General features: G+C 43.3%; 1 protein-coding gene across 12 annotated transcripts in view; it reads left to right on the top strand.

Moving 5' to 3' along the window:
* Positions 1 to 14,784, top strand: part of SLCO5A1 (solute carrier organic anion transporter family member 5A1) — a 307,828-nt gene that overhangs the window by 68,283 nt on the left and 224,761 nt on the right. For 2 of the 12 annotated variants that reach the window (XM_045049919.1, XM_045049917.1), the window contains exon 3: positions 1,476 to 1,624. The exons of the other annotated variants lie outside the window; for them this stretch is intronic. The gene's annotated coding sequence lies outside the window, so the exon portion shown is untranslated. The remainder of the gene's footprint in view (positions 1 to 1,475; positions 1,625 to 14,784) is intronic. 12 annotated transcript variants of the gene reach the window in all.

Raw genomic sequence — 14,784 nt, 5'->3', positions numbered from 1 at the left:
TTTAAGATTTTATTCGTAAGTAATCTCTACACCCAACACAGAGCTGGAACTCATAACCCTGAGATCAAGAGTCATATGCTCCACCAACCGAGCCTTTTATGCTTCCTTTTCTGTGAACTCTGTATTCATGACCATTCTTTGTTAGCTTCATAGTTAAATATGGCACTTTTTCATCTTTATGGTGTGTGTGTGTGTGTGTGTGTGTGTGTGTTGTGCAAGTGTGTAAAGCATAATAAATTTCTCTGGTGCTGCACTTCCTTCCTCTGGGTCTCCACTCTGATTTTGTTTGATTTTGTACTCCCACCCCATTTTTCTTCTCACCAACCTCATGGAATAAAAAGACTATTAGTCAATTAATTTCAGGTATTCCTAGCAATGAACTCATCAGAACTTTCATCAGGTAGAGATCTCATGCTTTTTGCACTCCCTTCTTTTTAGTTTCTCCACTTCATTAAACAAGCAGACAACACTTGAGAGAGAGATAGGCAGTGACACCTATGATGCATTTTTCATCTGTGGGGGCTGCGCGGCCTCATCGTCTTTCATTTCAAAGAGCTGATAAGGCAATGGCCAGGGTTTTAGACCCTCCTGACTACTGAAGGGAATGGCTGCAAAACTTGAATGACCTTTTAGGAAGCACAGGGGAATGTGGGAAAGCCTAATGAGCTTCTTAAACCGTCTGTGTAACTGTACCTTAAGGAGAAATAAAGTGAGTGTGGAATCCCTTCATTTCCCCTGTCTTCATGCTAAATCTCTCCTGACTTTGTGCCAGCCTGACTCAGGAACATCCGAACAATATCAGGCTTACAACTTTCATATGAAAGTGAAGCAAGTGTAGGGATTAGAAATGTCTATGCACCAGAAAACAAAAACCAAAAACCCTTCCAGCCAGAGACAATTTCGTTAACTAAGGTCATGATTTAGAAGTCTGTAAACACTTAGGGGAATCTGATATGACAGACAATCATTTCCTTAAGGAAACCTCCTCAGCTCACAGTTGTCATAATAAATACGGAGACGGCGGTGACACGAATGTGTTTTTGGGTGTGATTTCTAGGTATTGGCCTCTAGGTGAGCTTCCTAGGGCTGCTCTCACAAAGCCTCACAAGTTGGGTGGCTTGAAACAATAGAAATTTAATTTCTCACAATTCTGGAGGCTACGAATCCAAAATCAAGATGTTGGCAGGGACATGCTCTCTCAAAACCTCTAGGGGAGGGGCCCTTCCCCCCCCCTTTTATTTTTTTTTAGAGAGAGAACATGCGTGAGTGGGGGAAGGGCAGAGAGAGAGAGAGAGAGAGAGAGAGGGAGAAAGAATCTTCAGCTGGCTGCAAGCTCAGCGCAGAGCCTGATGAGGGCTCAATCCCACAACCTTGGGATCATGACCTGAACTGAAATCAAGAGGTGGGTGCTCAACTGACTGAGCCCCCCAAGCACCCCCTCCCCGGGGTGGTCTCCCCTTTCTTGTCTCTTCCAGCTTCTGGAGCCCCAGCTGTTCCTTCTGCCTCTGCTCCTGTCTTCACAAGGCCGTCTCCCCTCTCATGGAATTAGGGACCACTTCTAATGACCTCATCTTAACCTGATGACATCTCCAAAGACTGTTTCCAAATAAGGTCACATTCACAGGTGAGGGAAGGTTAGTACTTGACTACATCTTTTTTGGAGGACACTTTCTAACCCATAACAGGCTCTAATCCTCGCTGATGGATTTGCTGTGGCCTTTGGTCTCTACTGTTGTGTTTACAATTCCAAAGAGAAAGCAGGTCAGTTGAAACAAGTGTAAATTCTTTAAATCGGTGGATTTTGCCCTGGATAGCTAACCTCGAAGAACTGCCTTTAAGCCTCATTCTTTTTTTTTTTTTTTTTAAATTTTTTTTTCAACGTTTATTTTATTTTTGCGACAGAGAGAGACAGAGCATGAACGGGGGAGGGGCAGAGAGAGAGGGAGACACCGAATCGGAAACTAAGCCTCATTCTTGAAGCACAGATAGGAACTTTCTCTAGACTCTGTCCTGGCTATGAGGGGAAGTGCTCGCCTCCCTGGGGGGAAGGGAAGTCTCAGGTGTGCTAGTTCAGAAATGGCATCATCTCATCCTCTCTTCTGGTAGAGCTCCCTCCTCCCCACTTTATACTGGGGAGCTCTGCTCATGACTTGGTATCAGAGTCCTTGCCTCTGTCTTGAAGAAGATGAAGTGGGATGGGGGGTAGGTATGTCCAACGGGCTTTATACTGCAACCTGAAGGATTTCTCTTTCTCATTTTGAGTTTGTATCACACTACGTCAAAACCTTCTTTTCACCCACACCAACAATGTGCTGAATGCTGACTCTCCTCCTGAGGGGGAAATTTCACTGAAGTCCATTGCTTGCCTCTGTGTCCTTGTACTCTAACATGACAGATGACAGGTGAGACTTAAACATGGCGATATTTGGGGGCTCCTGGGTGGCTCAGTTGGGTAAGTGTTTGGTTACTTTGGTAACCAACTCTTGGTTCCAGCTCAGGTCATGATCTCATGGTTTGTGGGATGGAGCCCCTCATTGGGCTTCATGCTGGTGGACATTCAGCTGCTCCAGCTGCTTGGGATTCTCTCTCCCTCTCTCTCTCTGCCCCTCCCCTGCTCATGTGCTCTCTCTCTCTCTCTCTCTCTGTCTCCAAGTAAGTGAATAAACCTAAAAGAATGAAAAAAAAAAATAAAAATGGTGATATTTTGAGCCAAAGACACTGCTAATACATAGATGAGTGGCATGGAGATGGTGCGTTATTGCCGGTGGGAATGTAGAATGGCATAGTTATTGTGGAAAACAGTATGGTGGGTCCTCAAAAAATTAAACACAATTGCTATATGATCCAGTAGTTCCATTTTTGGGTATACACCCGAAAGAAATGAAAATAGGGACTCAAACAGGTATTTGTGCACCCATGTTCATAGCAGAATTATTCACAATAGGCAAAGGCAGAAACTATCCAAGTGCCTATAGACGAATGAATAGATAAACGAAATGTGGCATATACATATGGTAGAATTTTATTCACCTTGAAAAGGAAGGAAATTCTGACACCTGCTACACTGTGGATGAACCAGTGAAATAAGCCAGTTGCAAAAGGAAAAATATTGTGTGATTCCTCTTTTATAAGGTTCCCAGAGTAGATCAATTTCTAGAGACAGAAAGTAGGATGATGGACACAAGCGGCTGGGGAAGAAGGAGGATGAGGAGTTGGTGGTTAATGGGTACAGGGTTTCAGTTTAGGTTGATGAAAATGTTCTGGAGATGGATGGCAGTCAGTGAGGATGGCACGATGTGAATGTACTTAATGTCACTGAAATATACATCCAAATGGTTAAAATGGTAAATTTTATGTTATCTGTATTTTACCATGATTTACAAAAAAAATTTTTGTTTAAAAATTTTTTTTTTTTAACGTTTATTTATTTTTGAGACAGAGAGAGACAGAGCATGAACGGGGGAGGGGCAGAGAGAGGGAGACAGAATCAGAAGCAGTCTCCAGGCTCTGAGCCATCAGCCCAGAGCCCGACACGGGGCCCGGACTCACAGACCGTGAGATCGTGACCTGAGCCGAAGTCGGACGCTTAACTGACTGAGCCACCCGGGCGCCCCCCAAAAAAAATTTTTTTGAGAAAGAGAGAGAACACACTTGGTAGTAGGGGAGGGAGAGAGAATCTTATGCAGGCTCCATACCTAGCATGGAACCCCATGCAGGGCTTGATCTCCTGACCATGAGATCATGACCTGAGCTGAAATCAAGAGTTGCCTGCTTAACGGACTGAGCTACCCAGGTGCCCCACCATGATTTTATTTTTATTTTTTGGTAACGGTGTATTTTTTTTTTTTTTTTAAGGTAAGGGTAGGCAAACTCCCCTGTGATGGAAGAAAAGTGAGTGTCCAGAGCTGGTTGCAGCTCCCCTGCCCAGTGGTGACTCTTTGGATGTCGCTAAGCATAGTCTCATCAGACAATCAAAGGTTATTGAAGAGGTGGTGAGGGAAGGGGAGCTGGAGGGGGATTTGGGACGGAGCTGCATTTTATCCCAAGGGCTCAGCATTCTGACGAAACTCCTTTTTTCTGTTTCTTTGGCACCTTTTCAAAGGAGACTTGCTTTCTCTCCTCTGATCGTACTGATCTAGTCACTTGCAGAGTTATTTTCTGAGAGACCCAAGTTCTCTGATCCTGGCTGGAAAGGCAGTTATATGTCCCTGGCGTTTTACCAAAAAACATGGGCACGGTCAAGGGCACAAGGATGTGAGTATCTGGGATGAGATCTTTGGGCCTTCATCTTCCTAATTCTTGAATCTCAAAGAGCAAATCATAGTCTCTGCTTTTCTAAAATCAGACTGTCATACCGGTAGATTTCTTGATGTCCAGGATTTCCAATCAAAACAAAGATTGGTAGTCCTCTCACCCCATGTGTAAGGGCAGAGTAAGAGACTAAATTGTGTGGCTTTGTAATTCCAGCCAGGCTTGTGCGTAAAAAGCTTGGTGTCCTCTCTCTCCATATTGCTGTCTTGTGATCACGGCTAGTTGTTGAGTTGAAAATGGTAAATGACCCTTCAGCCTTTGCTGAGAAACATTATCTATCCAATTAATGACCCATAAAATGATTTAGGCAAAGACAAGACTGCAATTTCTTCTTCCAAAGGAGAAAGACGATACTGTCTAATTTACCAAAGTTGGAGAATTTAATAGGTTTTTAGGAAATGTAAAATATCACTTGCATAGAATTATAGGAGCCACAGGAAGAAACCAGAAGCTAAGAGGCTGAGAAAGACTATACGTACATTTTGAAGAGGAAGAACTTCACCAGTTCCTTTCTGTGTTTGTGAACGATTTATGCAGATGAGTTGCTCACTCGGTGGAAGCAAATGTTGATATGAGACAAGGGGAATAGTCATTCTATGTACTCAAAAAAATAAACATAGAAAAACGTGAATATGGCCTCGTATGGAATATACACAGAGTATTTGCTCTTTATCACATACGCCGTAAGCCAGTAACATTGTTTAATAAAAACAATCTGGGGGCGCTTGGGTGGCTCAGTCGGTTAGGCGTCCGACTTCGGCTCAGGTCATGATCTCGCGGTCTGTGAGTTCGAGCCCCGCGTTGGGCTCCGTGCTGACAGCTCAGAGCTTGGAGCCCGTTTCAGATTCTGTGTCTCTCTCCCTCTCTCTCTGCCCCTCCCCTGTTCATGCTCTGTCTCTCTCTGTCTCAAAAATAAATAAAAGTTAAAAAAAAAAATTAAAAAGAAAAACAATCTGATGTAGAAAGGGAATTATGTGGAACACGGTAGCACTAAGGTGCTGTTCTTTAGGGGGTGCTGTGCTCTGCTTGACAATTTCATTAGTCTCCACTCCATGAGATTGCTTACTTTATCAGTCCCTTAAGAGTTTCTTTAATTCAGGACCTTATAATAACATCAGAAAGTTTAACTGAGGGGCGCCTGGGTGGCTCAGTCTGTTAAGCATCCAACTCTTGATTTCAGCTCAGGTCATGATCTCATGGATGTGAGACAGAGCCCCGTGTCTGACCCCACACTGGGTGTGGAGCTGGATTGGGATTCTCTTTCTCCCTCTCTCTCTGCCCCCCCCCCAAATAAATAAACTTTTTTTTTTAATGTTTATTCATCTTTGAGAGAGAGAGAGAGACAGACAGAATGCGAGCAGGGGAGGTGCAGAGAGAGAGGGAGATGCAGAATCCAAAGCAGGCTCCAGGCTCTGAGCTGTCAGCACAGAGCCTGACGTGGGCTCGAACCCACGAACCATGACAACATGAACTGAGCTAAAGTCAGATGCTCAAGCAACCGAGCCACCCAAGCGCTGCCCCCCCCCCCAAAAAAAAAAAAAACTAAAAAAAAAAAAAAGTTTAATTGAAGGGTGCTTGGCTGGCTCAGTTGGTGGAGCATGTGACTCTTGATCTTGGGGTCTGAGTTCAAGCCCCACATTGGGCTGGCGCTTACTTGAAAAAAATAACAGAATGGCTGGGCTACACGATTGGGCAAGACTTCTGCTTTCTGAAACGATTGCCTTAAACAGGAGTTTCTCTACCACAATGACCTTACAAATTGGCTCTGACTTTAACCTCTACTTCCTCACGAGGAAGCTGGTGGGATCATCAGCTGGGCGTGTGTCTCAGGAGCTGTCAGTAGAGCCCAGATCCCCTTGGCTATCCTGGTTCTTTTCTGTCTCCTTTCCTGCAGCTTCCCAGGATCTGTTGCAGGCACCAGTTTGCTTGCTCAGAGTTCTGTAGAGTGAGGTTTGCTAACATGGGCAAGTCCCCTGACTTTTGCTGGGAGGGGCTCCCGCTGTACTGCACCACAGCTGACTTGTTTTCCCCTAGGGTCACTCTGAGCCACAGGGTAGGGGTGGGATGTAGTGAGGATACCATTCTACTCTCTCATATTAGCAGAATAGCTTCTGGTTTGAATTGTACCACCTGAAAAATCCTCATTGTCAAAAGCAGGAGTTATGGACTCTGAAATTCATTCAATCATCCATTCTTTCATTAAATCTTGGTCTTTTTTTTCCCCTCACAGTACTTAAGCAATCAAAAACATGAATTTGAGCATATCATTTTCCTGCTCCAAATATCCTCAAAGTTCCATTGCCTTTAGAACAAATTGCAAGTTGGGACGCCTGGGTGGCTCATGTTGGTGAAGCATCTGACTTTGGCGCAGGTCAGGATCCTGTGATTCCTGAGTTCGAGCCCCGCATTGAGCTCTGCTGACAGCTCAGAGTCCAGAGCCTGTTTCAGATTCTGTGTCTCCCTCTCTCTCTCTGCCCCTGCCCTGCTTGCACTCTGTCAATCTCTCTCTCAAAAATAAATAATAAACATGGGGCGCCTGGGTGGCGCAGTCGGTTAAGCGTCCGACTTCAGCCAGGTCACGATCTCGAGGTCCGTGAGTTCGAGCCCCGCGTCGGGCTCTGGGCTGATGGCTCAGAGCCTGGAGCCTGTTTCCGATTCTGTGTCTCCCTCTCTCTCTGCCCCTCCCCCGTTCATGCTCTGTCTCTCTCTGTCCCAAAAATAAATAAACGTTGAAAAAAAAATTAAAAAAAAATAAATAATAAACATTAAAAAAATTTTTTTTAAAAAGAACAAACTGCAAGTCTTTTTAAAAATTAATCAATTTATTTTGAGAGAGAAAGAATGAGTGGGGGAGGGACAGAGAGAGAGGGAGACAGAATCCTAAGCAGGCTCCATGCTGTCAGAGCAGATCCCGATGTGGGGCTTGATCTCAGGAACCGTGAGATCATGACTCTTGAGCCGAAACCAAGAGTAAGAGGCTTAACGAACTGAGCCACCCGGGCACCCCCAAACCCTAAGTTTTTATCTTGGCCTTGGTACCATTCCTTCAATCACCCAGTATTTATTGCGTGTTCAACGCAATGGCTTCCCCATGCCCGGAGTACCAAGCGCTGCCTCAGGAACTTTGCACTTGTCGCTCCTCTGTGGGGAGCTCGCCTCCCATATTCCCAGTTTCCTCCTTGCAATCCGTTTGCTGCTCCAGTGGGTCTTTTCTGAGACTGTGTAGCCCGCTCGACCTAAGCACTCAGCCCCCTCTGTTCTTTTACCTTGCGGTTTTTCTTCGTGAAACTTAAACCATTGTGTATAACCTTTGGATTGGTTTATTTACTTGTTTCTTTGCCTGCGGTAGAACATCAGCACCACAAGGTCAGGACTTTTGTGCAGTTTTTCCACTTTTCAGTCACCAGCAAGTAGGATTTACTAGGTTTCAGATTCTGAGCTGCCGATGCGGAGGGTGGAGGTGGAAATCGATGTGACTGATAATAAGACCTTACCCAGAAGCTTCCTCAGTTATTAAATATTCTCCCTGGGGGCTGCCCCAGGGTGTTTGTCACCTAATGCTCACCTTTCTGAGGCTCCCTGTGGGTATTTATAATATGAATTAAGGGCCCTGATTATGCTGACACCAAATCGGTGTGTTCTAACCTCAGCTTGAAAAGCTTCATTATAATCACAATGGCTCATATTTATGGAACTCTTATTTTGCACTCACTTCCCGATAATCTCTTTATGAGAGCTTCAGCCCTTCCAGTCTTACTCCTTTGAGGTGGATAATATTATCATCTCCATTTTATAGATGACTTTCCTGAGGCTCAAGGTCACACATTTGGTAGAAGCCTAAGCCAAGATGGAAAACCAGCTCCCCAGGATTCTACTCTTCACTATACTAAAGTGCTGCCTGGTTCCAGAATGTCAGGCGTTTTGGGAGACACGTTTCCATGCCCCACAGTCCCAAGCCCCTTCTTAGCCCCTAGAGAGATGTGTGGTTCCCAGGGTAGAGGACCAGGCAGGCAAATCCTCTTTTTTATTCCTGCTGCAAGTTTGCCCCAACCCTCCATCACGTCTGTCCTGTTGCTGAGCTGAGGAAGATGGTATGGGAACCTTAGATTTCCTTTTTCCTCCTGTCCTAAGACCTAAGGGAGAGCTGGCCGTAATCTACCTGCTCTGGGTTTGTTTCCTTTAACATGGGCACCATGGGGGTCCTGCTGGTCCAGTTAGGGGGAGAATAACTCCCTCTTCCCTACACCTGTTTTCTGGTGCAGGGACTTTCAAGCTCTGTTTCTCCTCCCACAGAAAGTTCTACTCTCTAGTACTGTTTCTAAATTTTGCATCTTGCGGGCACTGTTTTGTCCTTTACCAGAGCTCCCTTATAGGGGTAAGAGTGCAGGGTGGGAATGAGGCCTTGACCTCTCCCCTCCAAAGGTTAGAGGGTCTGACCCAACACAAAGCAACATGCATTTGGACTTAGTTTTCATTTCTACAAAGAGGTGATGATTTTCCAGAGTGACATATAATCATTAACCTCCTAGTTGGATTGGAAAATGGATCTCTCTTTGCAGCTTCTATGCTCAAACCACTTCATCACGCTGTTGTCTTTGGGTAATTTCAATTAGGGTGTAGACTGTCTAGCAGAGTATCATGTCCCCAATAATACGGTGGCTGGATAAAGGATAGGGAGAGCTGAAGAAATTATGTGAATCATATTCTGTTAACTAGAATATCCGGCTCACATGTGTCTGGGTAAATGAGGCTGGCCAGCAGCTCAACATCTACTTAATGTAGTCTGACCTTTGGTGACACTGAGTGCTGTAATGGTGGGATTAAGCTGGGTGTGTAAAATTCTGCATTCTTAGCCCCCAGGACATCATTCGACTAAAACACCGCTTCAGAAACACCAAAGACTTGCCCCTTGCCAGTGAACTGAAATACAGCTTTCCAAAAGATCTGGTTTACTCCGAATATTGAACCTCAGTTGCCAGTTTGGTGGGAACCAGAGAACAAGACGTTATGAGCCTTAGTCTCCCTCGCTGAGTGTGCGTGTTGCACACAGTGCAAAAGTTCAAAACCGGAACACTCCATTTCCACGCTCTACTCGCTGCATAGACCCGTGAGAGACTCAGCAGGGGAAAACAAAAGCTTGGTACCAGTTTATGCTCTTAAAGGATTCAGGTCTTCCGTCCTGGCCCTAATGGCTTCTGTGACAATGAAAATGAAAAAAGAACATGCTAGTTGTTAATCATGGAGCCTACTGATCCCCGTAAGAAATTACATGAATTGAAGAACAGGCTAGTTTGAGTGGTGACGCATTTTCACATTGCCTACTGCTTGTGCCCCACAGAATCCCAATGCAAGTTTATAACTGAAGTGGGCATAAAAAGATAGTGCACAGGAATTTGAAAAAGCAGCTTATTTGACATGAAATGGAATGAAACTAAAGAGAGAACATAAAAGTCCATTCGATAAAGACATCAGATAATAAAACAGATAGTTTCCAGTAACTGTCAGGAGCAATACTAAAAGAAAAATAACACGAAGGGAAATATTTGGATGGTGTCATAGATATTTTGTTAAGCACTATGTTATGGAGGTGATGAAACTGGACTTATTTGTCAGATAAAAACCAGCCGCAAAGGAACAGGGGGAGAAGGTTTCACTTGGCACCTTCGAGTAGAGCATGGAAATGGAGCGTTCTGGTTTTGAACTTTTGCACAGTGTGCAACACGCACACTCAGCGAGGGAGACTAAGGCTCATAACGTCTTGTTCTCTGGTTCCCACCAAACTGGCAACTGAGGTTCAATATTCGGAGTAAACCAGATGTTTTGGAAAGTTGTATTTCAGGTGCCAAATGGGCTGCTCCTGTGTCAGCTGTCAGTGGCTGACTGGAGATTGTGTTGAGAAGGAATCTGAGGATACTTCTGGATTCCAGGGAACAAGGTGCCACATTGAATAGTATTGTCTGTCATAGCTGCAATATGCAGGGGTACACGTGCAATAAATAGTATTGCATAATATCACCTATGTGCTTGAATAGATGGCGAGTTCTGAATGTGTCAACAGTATACTGTGACTGCCTCAATTCATTAGCTGTTAGAGGGAGGATAGCGTCAAGGAGGAAGGGAGTTGGTACATTGCAGGAGTACTGTGCTCAGTACAGGGTGCTGTACTTTATGAGGGGTGTCGGTAGGCTTACTCTTCTGTGTGTTGGAGGAGGGCACCTAGGATGGTGAAGAAATTAAAAGTCATTTCTAATAAAGAATGACTGAAAGTATTAGGATCACCTGGATCTGAACAGAATTAAGAAGGTCACTTACTACCTTGATGTATAACTGTACCTGTTATGTCGATGAAGAATTCAGTTTATTCAAAAGGCAGAAATAAGGCCAGTGAGCTGAAGTTTTAAGGAGTCAGATTTCCACTTAATTTAAGGAAGAAGAGTGCTTAACACTTTGAATTTTTTTTTTTTTTTTTGCCAGTGAACATTTCCCGGTGAAATAGTGAGCCCCCTGCTGGCGGAGGTGTCCAGCAGCGACTAGATGACTGGCACCTCCAATAATTTCTCAGGGATGATGCAGAACAGACTAGAAATTTGAGTGAAAGAATGTGTAAGAGTCCTTTAAGATTCTCCGACCCTAAGACAAGGGAGACCAAGGGAACTGAGAGCCAAAGGGAAGGGCTGGCTCACCCTGGACTTCACTCCGAGTACCTGCCTCCCACCTGGCAAGCTTACTTGAAGGTCTCAGTTCTATCAGTCAGGTCCCAGAGGCCCCTGCATTCTCACCCTGTTATCTGAGAGCCCAAGGCAGTTTGAGATGGTCTGCTCTCTCAAGCTGCAGCCTTGCTTATCTCAGCCACTGCCCTGTCTTTGTCTCCTTAGATGCCTCATTCCCAGCCCCAGGCCTATCCTGACCCTGACCCTGAGCTTCACTGATTGTCCTGAATTTTCCACCCATCATCTCTTTGTCGGGAGATAGGCAGATCAGAGCCACATAGTCCATGATGGAAAACTACAGATTATATACTATTGCAATTAGCTGAATTATTAGTTAGCTAATAAAAGAAAAAACATATCCAAGGTGATGCTTAATTTATGGGTCATTTTTAACATGAAAGATGGTTTCTGATAATGTCTTCAGCTTTGACTTTGTCCATATTTTAATCAAAGGCTTAGATGAATATAAATAAAGTTTACTTATCATATTTGTGGATAACATGAAGTTGAAGGGGTTTATAAATAAAAGGGATCAGAGTTCCAAAAGGCCATATTGTCTGGGTAAAATAACAAATCAGACCCAAGAAATAGAAACGTAAAGGGAGTTAATATAAAGCTCTACACTAGAATCTGAAAACCCAACTGGATAGATTTGCACAGGAAATAGAGATTGGCAGCTACTTTGGGTAGTTTGAAGCAGCATGGTCTAATAGAGTAATACAAGCTATCTATGTAATTTTACATTTTCTAGTAAGTCCATTAATAAAAGTAAAAAGATTTAGATAAAATTAGTTTTAATCATGTATTTTATCAAACTCAATTTATCAAAAATATTACCTCCACATATAATCAATATAAAAATGATTGAGGTATTTATACTTCTTACATGAAATCATTGAAATCCAAGTGTGTATTTTAAACAGAGAACACGTCGCAATCCAGAAGCAAAATTTTCACTGGAAATACTTGATCTGTACTTGGATTTCATAAAATTTACAGGTGAAAAAAGTAGATTCCTATGAAGTTTCCAACTTATTTAAAAGATTTATGGGGCACCTGGCTGGTTCAGTTAGAAGAGCATGCGACTCTTGATCTCAGGGTCATGAGTTGGAGCCCCACGTTGGGTGTAGAGATTTCTTAAATAAATAAAACTTACAAAAAAATATAAAAGCTTTCCAGTAATTGAACTAAGTATCGGTTTTTCAGTTTAATTTAATTATATAAAATTAAAATAATTCAGTTCCTCAAATGCACTGACCACATATTAAGTACTCGATAACTACATGTGGCTAGTGGCTGCCATATTGGACCATGTTGCTTTAGAAGTTTTAATTGGCTACGGCTGTTTAGGAATTAGTAGTGCAATGTGCTATTAATAGTGTGAAATAATAAAGGTACAGTATTTGGAAGAAGGAAGTGGATAGTTTTCTTCTACTCCATTTTAGTTATACTTATCTGGAATATTTCATTCACTTCTAGGTAGCAGGATTAAAAGGGATGTAGACAGTGGTGCCCGGCTGGCTCATTTGATAGAGCACATGACTTTTGATCTCAGTTGTGAGTTTGGACCCCATGTTGAGTGTAGTGATTACTTAAAATAAAAATAAAATTAAAAAAAAGAATGAACAGGGATATGGACAGGCTCTGGGGGTTTGTGTGTATGTAAGTGTATATGAAGCCCAATGGGGGCATGATCTCTGCTTCCGGGTAAATGGAGAGTTGGCCCATGGAGTGAGTCTTACCAGAGAATACAGGATTAGGCCCAGTGTGGCAACTCAGCATTAAGAACTTTCCAGCAGTCATATGGGCTGTCCTGTGAATTCATGAACTGTTGACTCCTGGAGGCCAACAGTCTTCTGGGGAGATACGAAAGAGGACTTCTGAGAACAGAATGGCTTTTTGACCTGGATCACTCTCATAGTCCCTTTCAACTTTGACTTTACAAAATCTTTTTTTTTTTCTCCCTTTGTGATCACTTAGGATTCTTTGTTGGGGGGGGGGGGAGGCAAAGTAAAATTTTTGAATTTAGAAGGGACATTAGAGGCTGTCTAGATCACCCTTATCGTTTTCTAAAAAGGAACCCTTAGAGGTTCCTATTCAAGGTGCCTGCTCAAGGTCATATGGTCATCTGCTGAGGCTTCAAGGTGTCTGGAATCTGGCACTTACCCTTCCGTACACAGGTTATATCTTCACCAGGTGAACATAAGTGTTATTAAAAGGGAGAAGGTACGGGGAACAAGGCTATACGCCTGTCTTTCTCACTTAGAAAGAAAAGAGTTGCTACATTTGATGTATGCTGTTTGCCTAATGTGATTCCTGAAAGGGCAGGTGTTTCCTTTAGCTGAAACCAGTGCACGGATGCCACCTACAGGATTTTTGGAAAAGAGATGCACAGTGTTTTCCTGTTAGGACACTTAGCTTTCAGTACAGAGTCTAGCTGCTCATATATGGTCATCCAAAAACTCTTATTATTAATATTCAAAAGAGGCTGATAACTAGCGGTTTTGCTGAAGGAAAAATTACAGCCAGATAAATATGAGCCCTGAGAATAATGAAGTCTGTGTGCCTTTGGGATGTATCATCAGACCATCTTAACAAAAATCCCTCCCTTCCCCTGGAAAAGCCCAGTGTTTTCCAAGGCTTTGCTCCTTTGGCTCTTAAATACTTTTCCCTTCAAAACATTGTCTTTTGGTAAAATACAATTACTAGGAAGTTGCGAGAAGCAGGATGGAATAACGAGAATAACACGGGCGACTTTGATAGACTTAGGTTCAAATCCTGACTATGATGATATGTATGTATGTATGTATGTATGTATTTAAAATTTCATTTATTTAAGTAATATCTACACCCAATATGGGGCTCGAACTCACAACCCCGAGATCAAGAGTCATGTGTTCTGACTGAGCCAGCTAGGCACCCCAGTGATGACATTTAATGGGTAACCACTGCACTCAGTTTATCTGTGAGAATAATAATGCTTCCCTTGTGTGGTTGTCATGAGGATTCAAGATACCCAAGGTCCTAGAGTCAAGTCTGGAAGTTCTGCAAGATTAATTGTAATGGATTTTATCAGTTCTTGCCTCAGATGGCATTTTGATGTCTGTGATCATGGGACTTTTGTAGGTCTCTGGAGACTGCCCTAGACTAACGGCTAGCCAAGCCGGGAGTGGTATGGCGAGCCCCTAACCACAAATGGTTTCTTCATTATTCTCCTCAGCAACATGTGAACTTTTCTTTCCTGCCGTAAGCTATTTGTGCCTTTCTGATAGCATTGGCGATGTTCAGACTTGCAGAATATGGTAATTTGTGTCTTTGTCTAAATACACTTGTAAATGATAAATTCATTGTGGACAGAAACTAGATTTACATGTTTCAAGTCTCCCCAGCATCTGGCATCTTGCTGGCCCATGAAAGGCACTTAAAATGAACTTATTCAGTGAATGTCTGAAGTACAGACAGAACCTGTAATAGTATTGGGGGAAATCATTAATAAAACGGGTCTTAATTGCTGGAAGTATTTGACCAATTTTTTGAAAGATTTTATTTTTAAGTCATCTCTACACCCAACATTGGGCTTCAACTTACGACCCCGAGATCAAGAGTTGCGTGCTCTGCTGACTGAGCCAGCCGGACGCCCCATGTGACCTATTTTTGGTGACTGTTCTAGAGGGTGGCTTGTTGGGAAGGGTGCTAAAGCTCTGTGGATTTCTCTGGGCAATTCCATTCCATCTCTCCTTCCATGTAAACACAGCTCTGAATC

This window comes from Felis catus, chromosome F2 (assembly GCF_018350175.1).
Source record: "Felis catus isolate Fca126 chromosome F2, F.catus_Fca126_mat1.0, whole genome shotgun sequence".
In the NCBI taxonomy this organism is placed as follows: Eukaryota; Metazoa; Chordata; class Mammalia; order Carnivora; family Felidae; genus Felis; species Felis catus.
Note: the sequence above shows the minus strand (reverse complement) of the source record. Positions and strands in the feature narration are given on the sequence as shown.